The sequence below is a fragment of the Canis lupus genome, chromosome 16 (genome assembly GCF_003254725.2).
Source record: "Canis lupus dingo isolate Sandy chromosome 16, ASM325472v2, whole genome shotgun sequence".
NCBI lineage: Eukaryota > Metazoa > Chordata > Mammalia > Carnivora > Canidae > Canis > Canis lupus.
The window spans coordinates 37,296,753-37,316,123 of NC_064258.1; the positions used below are offsets into that span (position 1 = coordinate 37,296,753).

The 19,371-nt window shown below is 40.7% G+C and overlaps 1 long non-coding RNA gene across 1 annotated transcript in view; it reads left to right on the forward strand.

Moving 5' to 3' along the window:
- The window catches only part of LOC118350913 (uncharacterized), a 39,238-nt gene extending 22,715 nt beyond the window's left edge, over positions 1–16,523 (forward strand). Inside the window, exons 2-3 of the long non-coding RNA XR_004805631.2 lie at positions 13,356–13,672; positions 14,035–16,523. This is a non-coding gene — a long non-coding RNA (uncharacterized LOC118350913). The remainder of the gene's footprint in view (positions 1–13,355; positions 13,673–14,034) is intronic.
- The last annotated feature ends 2,848 nt before the right edge of the window (positions 16,524–19,371 follow it).

Consider the following 19,371-nt stretch of genomic DNA (forward strand, 5'->3'; position numbering starts at 1 on the left):
TCATTTAAATTGTTTTCCCAAAATGTGGATTCGTATCTCTAATGACACGTGAGGAGGGTTTATGTTCAGAAATGAGTGTTTCTTATCCGAATAGTCATGTATTTTTATGTGTATTTAAATTTTCAGTATATGTGCTGCCGAAGCACGGACTTTAATTGTACTTAAAAAATATATAACTGGCATGCCAAACTTGTGAACTCACAGATATTTTTGCTCTGTATGAGAGTTTCCTTTAAAATAAATGAATTAAAACTAAACGTTGAGTCAGCTTAAATAAAATATTAACTAACGACCAGGATATTGCAGACATCGTGAAGTTGGTATCATAATGACCCCAAATTAGAAACACGAATTTAAACAGTATGAGAAAAATCAATGTGCAGGTCAAAACATGTCACGGATTTGTTTAAATTATTCTTGGTGGTGACTCCCATGCATATATCATCTTCAGGGTGAGAAAGAAGTAAAGCTAACTTTGTTCAATTTCCTAAATGACTGCTTGATTAATGGCCACTTCACTGGATGGCCCATTGGTAAAAGCCAAGTCACTGAACGATCATCTAACCAACTGACCGAATGGATACTGAGAGACAAATACCTTACACTAGGTATTTTGATGATTTTGCCCTGGGAAGCAGGAGCAAATGTACCAGAAAGATCTGGTCTAGGAACCAAGTCCTCAAAAACAGAGAGTAGATTGCACTAAAGTCAAGCTTCCATCACACATTCGAGAAGTATCCTCATACCCAAAATTTGAAACACACTTGAGATTCACATTCAACTGAGTTGGGCCTAGAAATTCATAGTGAGATGATTCAGGTGATGCTGAGGAGAAGGTACACTTGAAAAATAAAAAAACCATCAGTAATGTGACAGTTGATGGAAGTGAATTGGTTTTCACTGAATGGGCTTTAGTGAGTTAGCTGCTTGACAAACTGGCTTCCACAAAACTGATTTGCTTTAGAGTAATAGTTACTTTCCTTTAGGCAAACTGGAGTACATTTTTCCATAAGTCTTTCTACCTTCTCTATAAAGGCCACTTTCGGGCAACCAGCTTGAACAATGAAAGCCTGAGTAAGGTAGGAGGGCTACAGTGACCCCCTAAACTTCCCCTGCTGATTATAAACAGGCCCATTAGGTGACCCACCTCAAGATATCCATAAGCCCTAGCTGACCACCTAGACACAGTTACCAAAGAAGGAGAATTCCATTTGTTCCCTCCCATACCTCCTCACCTGCCCCCTTAACTACAGCCCCCAACAACTGCTTCCTGGTGGACGGTGTCTCCCTTGCTGTCTTGCCTGCTGTTCCTTTGGGGTGTATCCAATAAATTTCTATCTGCTTTGTTCTGCCACAGGTGAATTCTTTTTTTTTTTTAAAGATTAAAATTTAGGGGATCCCTGGGTGGCACAGCGGTTTGGCACCTGCCTTTGGCCCAGGGCCTGATCCTGGAGATCCGGGATCGAATCGCACGTCGGGCTCCCGGTGCATGGAGCCTGCTTCTCCCTCTGCCTGTGTCTCTGCCTCTCTCTCTCTCTCTCTCTCTCTCTCTCTCTCTGTGTGACTATCATAAATAAATAAAAATTAAAAAAAGATTAAAATTTATTCATGAGAGACACAGAGAGAGTGAGCAGAGAGAGAAGCAGGCTCCCTACAGGGAGCCTGATGTGGGACTTGAACCTAGGACCCTGGGATCACGACCTGAGCCAAAGGCAGATGCTCAACAACTGAGCCACCAGGTGCCCCATGCCACAGGTGAATTCTTTCACTGCCATCTCCATCAGCCTTTACCAGATCAGGCCACCCCACATTTGGTGGCCCCCCATCTGATCAGGAGACCCCACGTTCTCTAGACTGCTAACTTCTGGAAGTGCTATTCCCTGTAACACCTAACTCATGTTAGCTGGCTGAACAGAAACAAGACCTAAGATATGTTTGGGTGGAGTACCCTTTCCCTCACATTGCAACTTAGGGCACACAGTCTCATATTCAAGCATCAATTGAGTCCACCCAAACCAAATATTTATGAATAGGAGTGCTGAATACAAGATGCATCCATCTATCTATTGAATAGAAGATGAATTTTAATGAGGATTTTTAAAACCCAAATGATTAATTGAAGAAGACTAATTTCAACCCTTCATCATGAACTATACACATTTAATTAAAAAGTTTAATAGTTTTTTAAGAGAGGGGGGAGAGAGAGAGAATATCTGAGATTCTTAAGTAGGCTCCATGCCCAGCACAGAGCCTGATGCCAGGCTCAATCCCACAACCATGAAATCATGACCTGAGCTGAGTTCAAGAGTCAGATGCTTAACTGACTGAGCCACCCGGGCTGCCCTACAATAAGAATTTTAATGCTGATTTATATTTTTTTCTTCCCAGCAAGTGTTGACTTGTTGACTTACTTCCTCGATGTGATTAGTAGAATTGTTTCTATTCTAATCTGGGTAGAATTCTCATCTTATATTAAGCCTCCAGGTTCTACTGAACTTTACATATATATATGCATACATATATATATATACATATATATGTATCTTTTTACAATTTTTTTACATATATATGTATCTTTTATATATCTTTTGTCTGATTCTAGTCCTAGGATGTTTTGTACTGAGGTTGTCACTCTCATGTATTAAAGGCAGAAAACAGTCCCTTGTAGTATAAATGTTCAAAGTGCTGGATTTAGATGCAGTCTTCACCAGCTATATTTAAAGGGGTTGCTTTCCTCCAAGGATCCCTGCTAAGTGCTGGCCACATAATGGGGATGTCTCCCCTCTTTATTATTGACCTTGCATTCTTCCCTCTGACTCAACTTCTGTGTTCTGCTTTAGGATGGCAACAGAAACATTTAAAACTTGGCAACTTCAAGCAGAAAGAGTAATTTTCTGATCTGATCTGAGCAGATATAACCCTTCTGCTGTTCTAACATTTTCAGGCAAACACCATTAAGTGGTCTCTCTGGCAGCAGAAACTCAAGGTTTTACTGCTTAACCATTTCATACTCATACAGGCTTCATTAGGGTGATGTGACACAGAGCAAGTGTGGAATAAAAAAAAATCTGAAAAAAAAAATCTGACTTTTCAGACAATGTACTATTTGATTATAACTGCCATATTTTTCCCTCAAAATTTGATCCCTCTAGAAGATATTTAATCTTTTAATCTAGCCAATTAGTGCAGCCAGAAGAGAATCAGCTGTAGACATAAAGGAACTAGGTGGCCACCCAAATATGATGGTTTTTTAAGAGTGTAGGGTACAACCCCGTTCCAAATTTTCCTTCTGAAGTTTTATAAAGAGAGGCATTTCAATCATTACTTTTCATTTGAAAACTAAAATATTCCCATAAAGGATTATATATTATGCTCCCAAAAGTTAAAATCTGAACTAGGTTTAGGGAACAGATACCTTGAGACCAAAGTCTTCTGATAGATGGCATAAGAAAGGAAGAATGCATCTTGGGACTTTGTGCTATGGGATAAGGGACTAGGGACTGAGAAGCCAATTGATGTGGTGGGAAAAGGAAACCAGAAACAGGAACAATGTAGCTTCCGGCACTGTGAGGCTGTCTAATCCTAGACAGTTGCTCTTTGACAGAAGCAACAGTCTACAGATAATCTCTAGGTCTAGACTAGCACTGGCAATAGACCTTTTGAAAATAATGGAAATATTTTCCATCTGCTCTATCCAATATGGTAGCCACTGGTCACATGTGGCTACTGAGCATTTAAGCTGTGGCTAGTGCAACCAAGGAACTGAATTTTTTATTTAAAATTTTAAATATAAATAACCACATGGGGCCAGTGGCTACCATATTAGACAGCACTAGTCTACCCTGTTCCCTTTGAGAGTTCTACCTATGTATTAACAAGATAAAACAAAATTCAAATCTTTTAGTTCCCTCCTTCTTCATTTCTTTTATTGAAATAATATTTCCAAGTGAGATATACCAAATTAGTTTAACTATTTCAGCTTCTATATTATTAGGTATCTACTAACTACTGAGTACATTTATTATTATTTTAACAACATATCTGGGGATCCCTGGGTGGCACAGCGATTTAGCGCCTGCCTTTGGCCTAGGGCGCAATCCTGGAGACCCAGGATCGAATCCCACGTCGGGCTCCCGGTACATGGAGCCTGCTTCTCCCTCTGCCTCTCTCTCTCTCTCTGTGACTATCATAAATAAATAAAAATTTAAAAAAAAACAACAACAAATCTGCAATATAAATATTAATGTTTTTAACAGATAAAGAAACAGGTTCAGAGAGGTCATGAAGATAGTAAAGAAGAGCATTGGCATTATACCTAGATTGGTCTTTCAAATCTATATTCTTTCCCCTATATCACGCTAAAGGCACAAAACATATAAAACTATATTAAAATTGTGTCTAGTTCTGCTTTTCTAGGTCAAACCATGCCTTTATTGCATTTTATTAGCATGAATAATTACATTTGCTTTTGCTCCATCATTTTTGTACCTATTTCTCTCTATTTGGAACAAAAGGAGTAACTGATGCCTACAGCAGAAGGGGTTTTCTTAGGAAACAGATATGGAGTCACGAAACTCATGAAAAAATTCATGACGAAAATAGCCAGAAATTCCTCTTAGCACTTTGGGATATGGTTTCTTCAAGCTCGTTAGGTAGAACTGCTTTGTTGCTTGAGGTAACTGTTCATACCTGAATACTGAGATGGATTCACCCTAGCACGACTCAGTTCAGATCCCTACGTTCTTATGATAGGCATTAGCAAATTAAGGAATCAGACTTCTACATACAGCTCGGTTGTAAGCTAATGATTTATTAGTTCAGGGAAGGTCTCTTGTTTTAGCATCAGTGTCATTACGCAAAAATACTATTTGAAAATGGAAGACTTCTGAAAATCAAAAGTAAAAGTATTCAAATAAATTCATCCCAAGCGATGTTAATTTTAAAGAAGGCAGAAAAGCATCATATAATTGACAACACAGTTGTAAAGAGAATCCCCATTAATGAATTTTTAACCATTCTTTTCAGTTGTTGGATTAGGCTTCTCAAATCAGAGTTTAGGTGGCAGTAAAATGAGCCAAAGTTGAAAAAGAAAAAAAACTAAGTATCCAGTTAGAGCCAGGGTATCCAGAGAAAGCCAGGTTTTTGAACAAGCGAACCAGGCCAAGGGTCAGCTATTTTGGGAACACATAGTACCCAGAAATGTGAGCTTAAAAAGAATTCTAAAAATCAAGAGTTCGTTCCCAGGAGAAAACTAGGCAATATACAAAGTAAAAGCCCCTGGTAACTAGCAAGCTAAGAGTCAGATTCATAAAAAGCCCAAGTGGGTGGGCAGTTGGCGTTAACAGCTTAAGGGTTCTGTAAGTAAGGAGGAAATGAGGTGAACATCAGAAGATCCAGCCACTAGGGAGACCACAGCACAATACAAGAAACAGTCTCTCAGAGGACCGCATATGCTAAGGTCTGAAGGTGTCCACCACCGAATTTTTAAGTTAAAATCTTAATTTCCCAGGGTGTTGGTATTAGTGGGAGGGTGGGGGACTTTGGGAGGTGCTTAGGTCATGAGGGTGGAGCCTCATGAATGGGATTAGAGAGATCACAGGGCTCCTTCACTGCTCTGCCATGTGAAGACCATGGGGAGAAGGCGCTGGCTGCAAAGCAGGAAGAGGCCTCTTTCCAGAATACCACCATGCTGGCACCTTGATCTCAGACATGAGCTTCCAGAATGTGCAAAATAAAGCCCCAGAGTTTATAAGCCCCAGAATCTGTGGTATTTTGTTATAGCAGCTCCAACAGATGAAGGCAGTATAGAAACCTAGCCACTAAAAAAAAAAAAAAAAAAAAAAGGAAACCTAGCCACTGAAGAACTAGTGTTAATTAATTGTTTTAAGATTATTTATTCATGAGAGACACAGAGTGAGAGGCAGGGACATAGGCAGAGGGAGAAGCGGACTCCCTGCAGGGGAGCCTGATGTGGGACTCGGTCCCAGGACCCCAGGATCACTATATGAGCACAAGGCAGGCACTCAACTGCTGAGCTAACCAGGCATCTGGAAGAACTAGTGTTTAAAAAAGGAAACCAATGCTAAGTCCTGGATATACAGTTGAAGAAGCTAAATCCAAGACTGACTCATTGCTGATCAAGGGAGCTGTTCCTTAGAATCAGGGACAGTGAGGTCTCGGCTGGTGTGGGTGACTAACTGGGCCAGGAGAAGCCTCAGTACAGTCTTTAAAGACTGTGAGACAACTTGATGTGTAATCTTATTGAGAAGGCACAATGGCCCTAGGAATCAACACTAGGGTACCACTTCTTGTGGCTGGCTACAAAAAAGGTGGGGGTGCCAGGGCCTTTACTTGCCCATGAATAGACACGGAGGGGGGCAGTGGTAGCATGGCAGGCAGCAAGGAGGACAACCACCTAATCTCTCTATCTTCCATCCCTCTACCTAATAGCATAATTGGCATGAGCCAGAGATTTTCACCTTGGTCAGTGTAGGACACTCTTTGAAATGCAAGTATTTTCTGATGGCAAGGGCAGATGATCTTCTTTTCATTTTTGTGCTGTTTTTCTTCCCTGTGAGAAGCAAATGCTACAGTGTTTTAGGTATTCTCAAGCCATATCCAGAAAACCAGAGTGTGTTCCTGCTGTATTTGCGCCAGGGATGGGGAGAACTGGGAATGCGAAAGCCACACTCCTACAGTACATGATGAAATGTCACTGATGATCTCTGCCAATGAAGGCATGCCTTGGAAAACCCATGTGACTCAGTGGCCTTCCACTGGCATCCATTCAGTCCCCTTCAGTATGTATTTATTTGTTTCTCCACTCCCATGTGTAAAAGTCATTCGAGCACACTCAGGGTTTAGCTTCTTTTCTTGGCTTCTGAGAGGAGAGAAGGATGGGGATGGGATGGTTGGGTGAAGTATATCTCTCGGGGCCCACTGTCAAGAGGGCAGCAGTGACACCTGCTTTTGTGTCGCACTCCCTCCTCAATTTCCCACCAGCTTGCATACGTGTGATTGTCCCTGATACCTCTCATATCTCTTAGGACTTAGTTTCTTTTTGAAACCATTCATTGGGTTAGAGTCACGGATCCCTGGAGCTACTTTGCAAGCATCCAATCAATCTCATAATTATCTTAAGAGAAGCATTAAAACAAGCAAAACATATTAAGGATATGCCTGTAGAAGTTTATAGATATTTTCTGTAATGAAGAATGAGGTTGATATTCTGTGTTGTAGCATAATAGGCCCAGGAGGAGGTGAAGATGATATTGAATAGTGAGAAACAATATTGCAAAGACTTTTCCAGAGTCCTGCTGTTTTTAAGGATTATGTTTTAACACAAAGATAGATCTAACAATTGGAATAGTGTCTTCTGAGATCTAATTTCAAAAGTGTTAGATCCTGGAAATATCTTATTTGTTCCTTTGTGATTATTTTGAACATCTATTTTCTGTGATCTGTGATGAGGTTTTGAAGGAGCAGGCACTTGACTGGATCATGGGCAGGGGGAGTGACCTGTCTTTGCTTAGATAAGCATTTGTTGGGTAGCACCTCTGCATGATTCTTTAAAGTTATCAGAGGTGATAAGGGTAACAAAAGCTTTCAGAATCAAGAAAAATGAGAAAAGAAGCTCATTTTTATAAATGGTATTGTCTTATATAACCCCCTGGAAGACACCCAGTTCTCACTCCTAAGAGCTCTTATGAGTCAATTTGTCATTTGATATTTTGTAGAGTTTGCAGTAAATTGGAAGAAGTGAATGCTCCTACTAAACTTCAGTGATAAGCTAAATCCACTCAATTTTGTACTTGAATTCCTTGAGGGAAGCTCTTTTGTCTCTTTCCTCTCCTTGCCCAACCTATTCCCAAGATCTAGAAGAGTTTCTTATACATACTAAGCCCCCAGTAAGTGTTTGTAGAATCAAATTGAATTTTGGAGAACTTTCCTTCTTTTGGATATGGAACTGAAAAAAAAAAAAAAACCCATAAAGCCAGAAAGTTGTGCCAGTCTCACCCCAGGCATCAACCCTCAAGCATATGCCTTTCCTGAGGCTGATAATGAGGCTCTTCCCCTCCTCTTCTCCAGCCTCCTCCTCTTTTCTCCCCTCTACCTCCTGCTCCTTCACTCTCTCCCCTTCTATAGAGACTCTAACCCAGGAATCTATACACACAAAGAACAAAACTCACAGGAAAACAAGATGCCAATTCATTAATAGCTGGGCAGGGACTCAGTAATCCCAATGCAAGGCGGATTTGTAGAATAAGGTTTAAGCAAGGAAATCTAAGGAAAGCTTCTCCTTGTTTCCCTGTCGCTAAGCCCAAGATTATCAGGGAATCCACTTAGCTTCCAAAACACATCTGGGAAAATATGAAGAGGGCTTCCTGCAAGCCAGTAGAGCTCATCACGGTCCTCAGCTGGAAGCACAGAGCCCACCGTTGGAGATAGGAATCAGCAGCAGAGCAACTCAGGTGGGTTTGTCCTTTACCACGAAGGCATTCTGACCTCAGGTAGAAAGTGGCCCAGTGAGAGTCTCATGTGCTCCCCAAACAGGAAACCACTGGCACTGGTGGTTTGGACAGAAGCTAGTGGAGGAGTGGGGTGGGCAGTAGATGGAAGTGTCTACTTCCCTTGTGGACAGAGGTAGGAAGTAGCAAGAGGGGAACGAAGGTTCCCAGACAGGGAAGCACAGACACAGAATCAGAAAGGGAATTGAGGAGTCTCTTCAATCCCCATTCTCCAGAGGAAACCAGGCCATAAAGCTGGGATTTTGCTCTGGGCCCAATTCAATGCATGGATTGTCACCACTGGACTCTGCTTGATGCCTACACTGCACCAGCCTGTTCGTTTTACCCTCTGCTACTGGCCAAGCTGCCAACAAATTAGACTTCTTTTAAGTTCCTCGAGCAGCCTCTATGCTCTTCCATCTCCACATCTTTGCTCACTTCCTTCCCTCCTACCACTCACTCTGTCATAACCTTCTGGATCCTTTGGGACTCAGCTTGGATGGCACTTCTCTATGACCATCTGTAATTGTCTCAACCAGAAAGAGTCAAGTCCTCATGGCTGTGTCCAAAGCATGTCTTATAGTGCAAAGAGCAATGATCTAGCAGTCTGAGTCTAAAAACCTGGCTCCCCTGCCTTTGAGCTTTGATCTTCAGCAAGTTAGCTACCATTTTCTCTGACTCAGTTTCCTCAGACATCACACAGTCATCATGTCATCCTGTCATGGTAATCCATGTCAAGAAAATCATATAATATAGTGCCTGGCCCACAGGAAGCCCCTCACCAAGAAGACTGCCTCCTCTTGCTGCCTGTAGACTTGTTTTTATTGTGTGTGTGTGTGTTTTTTTTTAAGATTTTATTTATTCATGACACACACACACACACACACACAGAAAGAGACAGTCAGAGAGACAGGCAGAGGGATAGGCAGAGGGAGAAGCAGGCTCCATTCGGGGAGCCTGACATGAGACTCGATCCCGGGTCTCCAGGATCATTCTCTGGGCCGAAGGCAGGTGTTAAACCACTGAGCCACCCAGGCTGCCCTTATAGACATGTTTTAGCATTGATTACAAAATATGGTGAACTAGATTTGTTTGTGGACTCAAGTTCTCTCCTCCCACTGGATAATTCACTGGCTGTGGCAGCAGCAGGAGCTACTTGTTTCTGTGTCCCTTCTGTCCCCACCCCAGGGCCTTGGACACGGCACACAAACAATGTACAGTGACTGATCAATGCAATGAACTTGCGTGTGCCAAAATAGACTTGATTCTCTATAGCAGTTCATATCATACCAAATATATATATTTTTAAGATTTTATTTGTTTATTCATGAGAGACACAGAGAGAGAAGCAGAGACACAGGCAGAGGGAGAGGCAGGCTCCCTGCGGGGAGCCAGATGTGGGACTCGATCCCAGGACCCCAGGATCACAACCTGAGCCAAAGACAGACACTCAACCACTGAGCCACCCAGGCGCCCCTCATACCAAATCTTTCATTGCCATTCCCTAAAGAGGGCACCATATAAAGTAGCTAATTAATAGCATAGAACACTACATGTATTAATTTACTCAAAATATCAGATGACCTAACTTTATATTTTTATATACGTATACCTAACACATTTTAAAAAACAGGGCCTTGTTTGAATAAAGCATTAATAACTTACGAATCATTTATCCTAACTTTTGCTTGGCCCCTGCCAGAGGTTCAGACCTTGCCAAAACGTTTCCCTCTGCTTGGTTAAGAATTATTTTCTTTAGATTTTAATCTGATTTTTCTATTAGAAAACACTCTTCTTATCAAGATAGTTTAATAGACTTAAAAAACGAATAGAGTTTGTTGAAACGTCTTACATAATTGAGGGGAGTGATGATTCTTTACAGGCCGTATCCTGTGCCTTTCTGCTTTTCCAGGGCAGGTTTAGGCCACATCCGGGTTTGGAATGGTGTCTGAACGCCTCTGTGGAGCAGGGCACACAGACCCCTTTTGTAAGTGTGTATTAGTTTCGACCACATGCCTCTTAAGCTCAGTTTGGAAAAAATAAAATGCAAAAAAATTCCTGTGAGTATAGGAAGTTTGCATTACATTAACTCTACACCATCTTTAAAGGCAAAGACTTGCCCGAAAGCTGGAAGTTAACAGACAGGGCCCCTTTGTTCCAGGATGCACTTCTAAAAGAGGGATTCGAGCCTCTAGGGCTGAAGGGGCACACAGTGGGCCCTGGGCCAGCCTGCCAAAAGCCCAAAGATGATTCCCGGAATCTTCCCCTGCCTGCTGAAGTGCTAACAGTCTCTGCTAACAGCAGAAAGACCCTGCTGTTAATAGGACGATACAGCTCAAATAGTCAGAAATCAGCCTGCTCAAATTTCTCAGACTGTTCTCCACTTGGCATCTCTCTTCCAAGAAATCCAAGTACAGATTTTCTTGTTTAAACCTTCCTCCAGTAAAGTACCTTCCTGCTTCCCTTCACCCTGAAAAAAGTAAAAGCTTCCACGTTCTCTAAGCCAACTAGAGCCAGCGCCCCTCCCTCTGGTCCCCAAGTTCTCCTGGATTCCAGGGTGGGGGCGGGGGAGGCCTGTGGTTGGTTGGCAGTGGCTCCCCTCCTGGGGCTGCTCCTCTCACTCTCAGCCCCTCACCTCAAGCTCAGTCTTGTCTTGTGGGGCCTCACAGGGAGATGAAATGTAGCCTTTGCTTACAGAGAATGTGGGAACCCCTGCGATCCACAAATTTTTTTTCTATTTTACTTTCTTTTTCTTTTTTTTTTTTTACCCTATTTTACTTTCTACTTTCTATTTACTTTATCCTTTGATTTTCTAAGAAACAACACAGACTGTATAAGCCTATTCTGATGGTTTTAGGGACATCGGTGCTCAGTGCACAAGATATTAATTAATGCTTCATGATAAAGCTCTGAGTTTGACCATTTAAAAATGAAAGAGAGGGGTACCTGGGTGGCTCAGTTGGTTAAACATCTGCCTTCAGCTCAGGTCATGATCTCAGGGTCCTGGGATCGAGCCCCACATAGGGCTCCTGCTCAGCAGAAAGCCTGCTTCTCCCTTTCCTGCTGCTGCTCCCCCTGCTTGTGCTCTCTCTCTTTCTCTCGCTGTCAGATAAATAAAATCTTAAAAAAAAAAAAAAAAAGAGAGAGAGAGAGAGAGAAACAAATTGACCTCAAAGAAGCTAAAAAAAAAAAAATGAATGAGACACACAGAGTGAGGAGAGAGAGAGACAAGGAGAGAGAGACAGAGGTCGAGAGATAGGAGGAAGAAAATGCTAGCGGTCTCAGTACTGATTTTCCTCTACTTCTACAATAATAAAACCCTTGCCATTTCCCCAAGGTACCTGACCACCTGGAATACAGACTTCCTTTCTAAGAAAGTAAGCAGCTAAGGGAGCCCATGTAATGAAACTCTAGCATTGGATCGGGATGCAAGAAAAAGCTCTAGATGCACCTCAAAGAGCATGTCCCTAAACTTCAGAGCATGCTCATTCTTCTAGCTCTTTCTCAATCCTGCTGCCTGCCTGGGAGACTTGGTGCCAAAGGCAACATTCTAGGAATGACACAGCCACAAGATAGAAGAACCTCACACGAAGCCGCCATAACGCCATCCCTGCGGTGTCCATCTCTGGACTATGACCTGAGAGAGAAACACATTCCAATTTTGTTGATGCCACCCCTAATTTGAGTTTTGACTTTATTCCATGTAGCCAACCATATTTAAAGTCGAGGTGGATTTTCCATGAAGCTAATGAAGCATAAGGTTCAGAAACCCTCACTTGCCTGGGACTATTCCCAAGAACAGGAAAGAAATGGTGTTGTGTTCTGTGGTCATTTTGTATGCTTTTCCTTAAAGGGTCCTCCACCCCACCCCACCCCCAGATTGCATAGGGCCCCACCACTCTGAACCCATGTCTCATCCTCAGTAAGCCAATAAATCTCTTCATGCGTGCTTCTTCTGGAAAGTCAACTATATACACATCCCAGTAAATAGTTCAGTTTTCTCTTGCAGTGGGGAACTTGAGTGTGCTTGGTGGGCCCATTGTTTTTTTTCAAAGTATGTTCCTAGATATTAATGGCTCTTATAAGAGAAAGAGGGTCTTAGGGAGGTATTTGGGGAAATACAATATTAGCTAAAACATGTTTGTCTATGTTTTTAACTACAGTCTCTGAGAGGATTTAATATGCAAATACACATAGAGAGTCTCCCAGAGAAAGAGGATGCTGTCTTTCTGAAATGCATCAAATGACTAAGTCGCCTTGATGAAGAGTAGTTCATGGGCTAGTTTTCTGTGGAACATGATTTGGAAATACACAGCAGGTCTCAGCGGGAAATATTTGTAGACCATCTCTTAGGACAAACGATGTATTTTATTTTTCAGCATTCATGGAACAAGGTGATTTTTCTTCCTTGTCTTATTTTTAGAAGTTGTTCCCTGTCTGGATACTACTCAGTAAGCTTTAATTCCAATAATATTGACATTTTTAGATTGACACAAACCTGTCTCTTGGGTCAGGAGTACTAGCTAGGAGTATTTGTATGAAGTATTAGATCAGCTGTGGATTAAAAGGGGTGTGTCTTCAAGGGAACTGGAGTCACATTGAGGTTTTATCTCCTAGGAGGAGGTTTTCAGATAGTGAGGTATGGAAAGTTACAACCACCATCAGAAAGTGGTTCTGCATAAAAGGTCTTTTTTTTTTTTTTTTTTTTTTTTAACTTATGTTAGTGCTTGCAGAAATAAACCAGCTCATTTATGGGAGCCAGATTTTCATTACAGGGAAAATAATGAGTCCCCACGCTTCTGGTCTTTAATTGAAATTTAAGTGTTTGCACTTGTGTTTGTCTTCTAGGGTTTCTATCCCAAAGGACCACAAACTGGGTGGCTGAAAACAACAGAAATGTACTTGTTTCCAGTTCTGGAGGCTAGAAGTCTGAAATCAAGGTGTCAGCAGAGCCATGGTACCTCGAGGTCTCTGGATAGAATCTCTCTTTGCCCCTTCCTGGCTTCTCCTGGCAGCTGTCCATCCCTGGGACTCCAGCTTGCCACTGTACCCCTCCAATCTTTACCTCTGACCTCATGCGGCATTTCCCACTTTTTACAGAGGTTGGAGCTTCAATATATCTTTTGGGAGCATATAATTCAACCCATCACAACACCAAAAAACCGGTAATTATCTGTTGGGTGACCTGATGTCATGGTGGACAGAACTCTGAGTTTGCTTTGTAGCGGTTCAATGATAATAGATGTGTTGCTATTGCCTTTAAAGAAAAACATAGTTACTGTGGGTAATTGAAATTTGGCCTATCAACTCGTTCCTTACTTCAGACAATATCTCTACCTCATTGAGCTCCCTACCTGCAGAATAAGAATTTTTTTATTGGTTCCCTTGCACTGTCAACTAAGTGATTTTAGGAGGTGAGGAGAATCTTTGTCAGTGGGAACCAATTCACAAATTGAATATGAAGCATTGGGCCATGGAAAAAATGTCCATCTTGTTTTAACAACAATTCTCTGTGTTTGAATTCAAGGTAGAAGACTGAAAAATGCCAGTGGAAGACTTTCTAAAGACTAGATATTAATAGTGTATCTAGAATTACTCTGCATCCATTATATATAAACCTTGTATATACTCTTAAAGTCTTTGATACAACGATACAAAAAGCAGAGCTGTCCTTCATACAATGGCGTCCCAAGTCTCTAGAGCACTGAGGTGATAATAGGAATTTGCATGCTAATTTCAATTTTGCAAAAGTCTCTAAAGTCATATTTTTATTGAGTTAGTACAATGTAACTAAAATGTTCTTTTTCCTTCAGATTGAATTTATTATATGATTTTGATTATACTGGTTCTCTCATGCAGGTGTTCTCTTTGGCAATCATATATCTTTTTAAATAAATGAAAATGAATTCTGTATAGTGTGCAATTTTTTTTGACATACAGAATCTTATAAAATATGGGAGTAGAAGGAGATTGAAATTTTATTTTTTATTTTTATTTTTTTTGAGATTGAGATTTTAAAAAGTGATTCTTGGTAGTTAAAATGTTGAGAAAAGAGCACAGGACAGGGTTAATGCCGATCATGCAACTCTCTTTTCATGAACATTGACAAAAAACAAGGCAGTCTTCCAAATGCTTTGTTCTCTTTCTACTTAAACCCATTACTTGACTTAAATGCCTTTAACCTATGACCTTCTAGAATATTCCATTGTTTAAAAAAAACTGTAATTGTCTGATCAACTTCTTTAACATTTCTGAAGCCCTGTATCATTTTAACGGTTTGTATAGTGTGCCTTTGTTCTCAACCCTGTTAAGTAAACAGAGCCAAAATACTACAGAGAATAATTTATATATTCAAGAAAACCTCAGAAAGGGTAAAATGCTTTCCTGACAGAGTACTTAAAATAAGACAAAGCTGGGAGGGCAAAATCACCATTCCTGAAAGATCTCAATTAGAAAGTTCCTCATAAGGAGATGGCAACGTTCTACTGCATTTGTTGAAGCAATCTGCTGTCCTTCATGGCGTGATAATCCCACAGGGTTTTCCCACACTCTCTGGAATCCCTGAGAGCATCAGTTAAAACTGCATCCCTGACCTTTCTTGGGAAGTTTCTATCACCTTCTCTAAATTTCCATTTAATCTGATCTTACTCATCATATATTTTTTCTTAGAGTAGACGATGTCCTTATAACCATGCATTTTTTACTCTTTAGGCAAGATGTTCCCAGGTAGGGGCCCCAGGTGTGTTTTCACTTTCATCCAGAGGCTCAACAACAAGCAGTTCCTCATCTTTACATTTTTCTAAGAACTTGTCTTAAGAGTTTATTTCCTTTTAAAGGAGGTGACATCACATACTATTCTCTCTTGGAGGGCATGTGCAAAGAGAAAAGTCAAACCCCAAGTGACTTTTTTTAGATGTACATTTCCTTATAAAGTGTCACATCCATGCATACTGTTCCAAATGGTACAGCTCAGTGAAATTGGATATAGTGAACCCACTTGCGGGGCCACACCTAGGGGAAAAAACATCAAATTTTGCCGGCATTCCAGAAGCCTCTCTAAGGCCACCAGCTAGTCACTCCCTACCCTACTCCACTCCAGGAAACAACCATTATTCTGACTTCTATTACCATAGGTTATTTTGGCCTCTTTTCCAAATTTACTCAAATAGAATGAGACACCATATACTCCTTCGTACCAGGTTCAGCATTCTGTTTGTGGAGGCCAGCGAAGCAGTAGTAATGTGTTCAATTTTATTGTTGACTTTTACTCTGTGGTATGAAAATGCAACAATTTATTTTCTGGTCTGTCTTGACTGGACCTTTGTGTTGTTTCTAATATTTGATTATTAAGAATAGTGCTGCAATAAAAATTGTTGTGCATGTGCTTCAGAAAACACGTGTACATATTTCTGGTCAAGTGTTTATTAGCTCTTTGGATGTCTCCTTTGGGAGGTATCTTTTTTTTTAATCTTTTGTGCATTTCTTCTTGGGTTGTTTGTGCTTATTGCTTTGTTGGAGTTCCTTATATATTATTTTACAGATACACATTTTATGTTTCTATCTTTTATATCTGTCAGATACACTTCTGTCCATTTGTAGCTTGACTTTTCCTTAATGCTGTCTTTTAGATCTCAATTTTAATGTAGTCTCATTTGTCAATTTTTCTCTTTATGGTTTTGGTATACCATTTAAAAAAGATTTGCCTACCCCAAGATCATGAAGATATCCTCCTATGTTACCTTCTGAAAGCTTTATTGCTCTCTTGCATTTAGATCTCTGGTGCCCTTGGAATTGATGTTTGCATATATATGAGAAAAGAGGTAAAGTTAATTTTTTTCTGCACGGTGTCTGATTTTCTATATGGATATCCATATGCCATTTGTTCAAAAGACTATCTTACAGTGTAGAGTAACTGGTCATAAATCAAACAACTATGTATGTATGTGTCTCTTTGTGAACTCCGTTCTCGCCCATTGGTTTATTTGTCTTTCCATGTACCAAGGCCATGATGATTAAAATAAGACTTGATATAAGGTTGTCTAAGTCCTCTAACTTTGTTCATCCTCAAGATTGTCTTGGTTATTCTTGGCTCTTTGTTTTCATAAAAATTTATAATCAGCTATTTCTCAACTTGAGAGAAGGATCAAAGGGGGGGATGTTGTATAACAATCTGTTGGTGTATATTCAGTGTGAAAAAAGTTCCTTCTGATTTTGATGATACATTAGGTTTGTGAACTGTATCATTAGAATGACTTGGGATACAAATATAGAAAACTTCAAACCATCTGGTTTAAATGTTAAAGATCTTTGTTGTCTCCCTTAACAAAAATCTGTTCAAGGGAATATGGCACCATTCATGGTATAATCAGTATTTCTGGATCCATTTTTGTATGATTCTGTCTTCCATGTGTTTTGGTTTTATATTCAGGCTAAGAGAGAACTGCAGTTTCAGGTAACATGTCTATAAACAATAATATCCAAAGGAAGAAGCACTGTTTCCTTTTTGTGTCTTACTCAGGACAAAAGTCCCCCCAATTTTTCCTCTTTCCTCATTGGCCAGGATTATATGCCATGTCTTTGTATAAATCAATCACCAGTTTACAGAACAGAGCCACCATGATAGACTTGGATTGTACCTAAGACCAAGCTCATTCTCTACTTGGTTCATGATTTTGCATAACTGTGTCTACCTGGACAAAAACCAAGTAGTAAAAATAGCTGTAGGATAAACATATAACTATTTCTGCTACAGACAGACTATCCCTTGGTCACTCAACATCTAAACGCATTCCTCTATCTACATTTCCAAAGATAATCATTCCTGTGTGAATTATGATTATTGCTTTCTTAAAGGAAAACAACCCAATGTCTCTGTCAGTTAATATGCCCAACTCCAATTCTAGTGTCTCTGGATGTTGTGAGGTATTATCAGGTTCACATATAGCTTCTCATGTTCCAGCTTCCTCAAACATTGCCTAACATTGCCCCACAGATGAAAAATGGCACAGACCTTAGCATCTACACTTTAGGGTTGTGGAGATTACCAAAGAAGTTGAACTATTTCTGGTTAATGTTAGCAAATACTGGGGTTTCTCCAGAGAATAATTCCATTAATAATGTTTCTAAGAATAGGTTTGATTTGTTTCTTATCCATTTCATGAGCTAATGACTACAGCCAAAGCATGTGTCTGTGTAATCTTTGAGTCTGAGAATCCATGCTCCATACCATGATTCTCTGGGCCTTGTCTCTTTTCTTGGTCTTGAATATCAATGGCAACTACCTTGAATTTGTGCAAAGTAATAGCCTTGTGTGAGCAAGGCACTAGCCATGATCCAGCACTTCCCTACACTGTATTCTCTTTTCTTGGCCAAAAAATTGGTTAATGAGAAGTGTGTGGGAAATGTGTGGCAGATTAAGCTTGCTTTTACTCCAATTTATCTCCTCCAAGTTTCCAGCCTTCCTCTGTGCTCTCAGATGGTCATCTTCAGGCTAAGCTCATATTTCTACTATAGGACTTTGAGAATGGTCTATAAAAGTAGACCATCCTCAAAAAGCATCCTAAATCATTCCTGCCATTTCTTTTATTTTTTTCTTTTATTTTTTTTAAAGATTTTTATTTATTTATTCATGAGAGAGAGAGAGAGAGAGAGAGAGAGGCAGAGACACAGGCAGAGGGAGAAGCAGGCTCCATGCAGGGAACCCGATGTGGGACTAGGTCCTGGGACTCCAGGATTATACCCTGAACCAAAGGCAGGCTCCAAACCACTGAGCCACCCAGGGATCCCCTGCCATTTCTTTTAATACTATACTCTGTTCAACGTGTGACCAAAAGTAGAATAGGTGATAGCTTCATTAAATGCTTTATAGCTGCAGAGTCATCTAACCTCAAATTCTGGTACCCTAATTTCTTTACTCAATGAATTTCACATGTTTGGGCTTGTTTCTTACAGAATCCCATTCCTTGAGTTATTTTATGATTTAGCCACAGTCCATAGTTGCCAATAAGGAAAACCAGCTCCATACTGTTTACACAGAAAAGGAATACGGTGAAAGGATTATGAGTAGGCATAGAATCTCTCTGAGTGCCAGAAAACTAAGCTTAGAGGTCACTTAGCCAGAAACAAGGGCCAATATCCTGCTGCGGATCAGACCTGGTGCTGATAGCACCCTTGTCACTGCCAAGCATAGATGTTGCAGGAGAGACCGTTAACACCAGTGGAACTGGACACCAGATGTTCCTCTAGCAATGCGGCTAATATTGGCCCAGAAAACTTGGCTGACAATGTCTTGAGGCCACATCGCATTGTGGTCTTTACTCTTAGAGTTCCAAAAATGGTGCAGGTCTTAAAAGTCCCTCTGATTTGGGCTTTCCCCTTATCATATCTATCCCATCTCTTTCCTATGCTACTTTGGCCAGGGGAGGAGAGGTTAAAATGAAGGTGATGACCTCTAAGTTTCCTTTTCCTTTCCTCTCCTCTCCTCTTCTCTCCTTTCCTTTCCTTTCCTTTCTTTTCCTTTCCTTTCCCTTCCTTTCCTTTCCCTTCCTTTCCTTTCCTTTCCTTTCCTTTCCTTTCCTTTCCTTTCCTTTCCTTTCCGTCCCCTCCCAGAGTCCACCTGGGTCAGAAGAAGTGGCTTTCCTTTCATGGTCCTCTCTGATTTCTACATTTGCATATTTTTCCCTCGAGAGGACTTGAGGTCCTCACAACTCAGCTGTCACATGGTAAGGGCATCCCCTCTATACCATGAAGACACTTCTATGGTCCCAGTTGTCCAGGAGTGACACTTGATGTGAAAACCATGGAGTGACTCAGAAACCAGTCATTTCAAATAACAGAAAAATACACTGGCTTAACATCCCCAGAA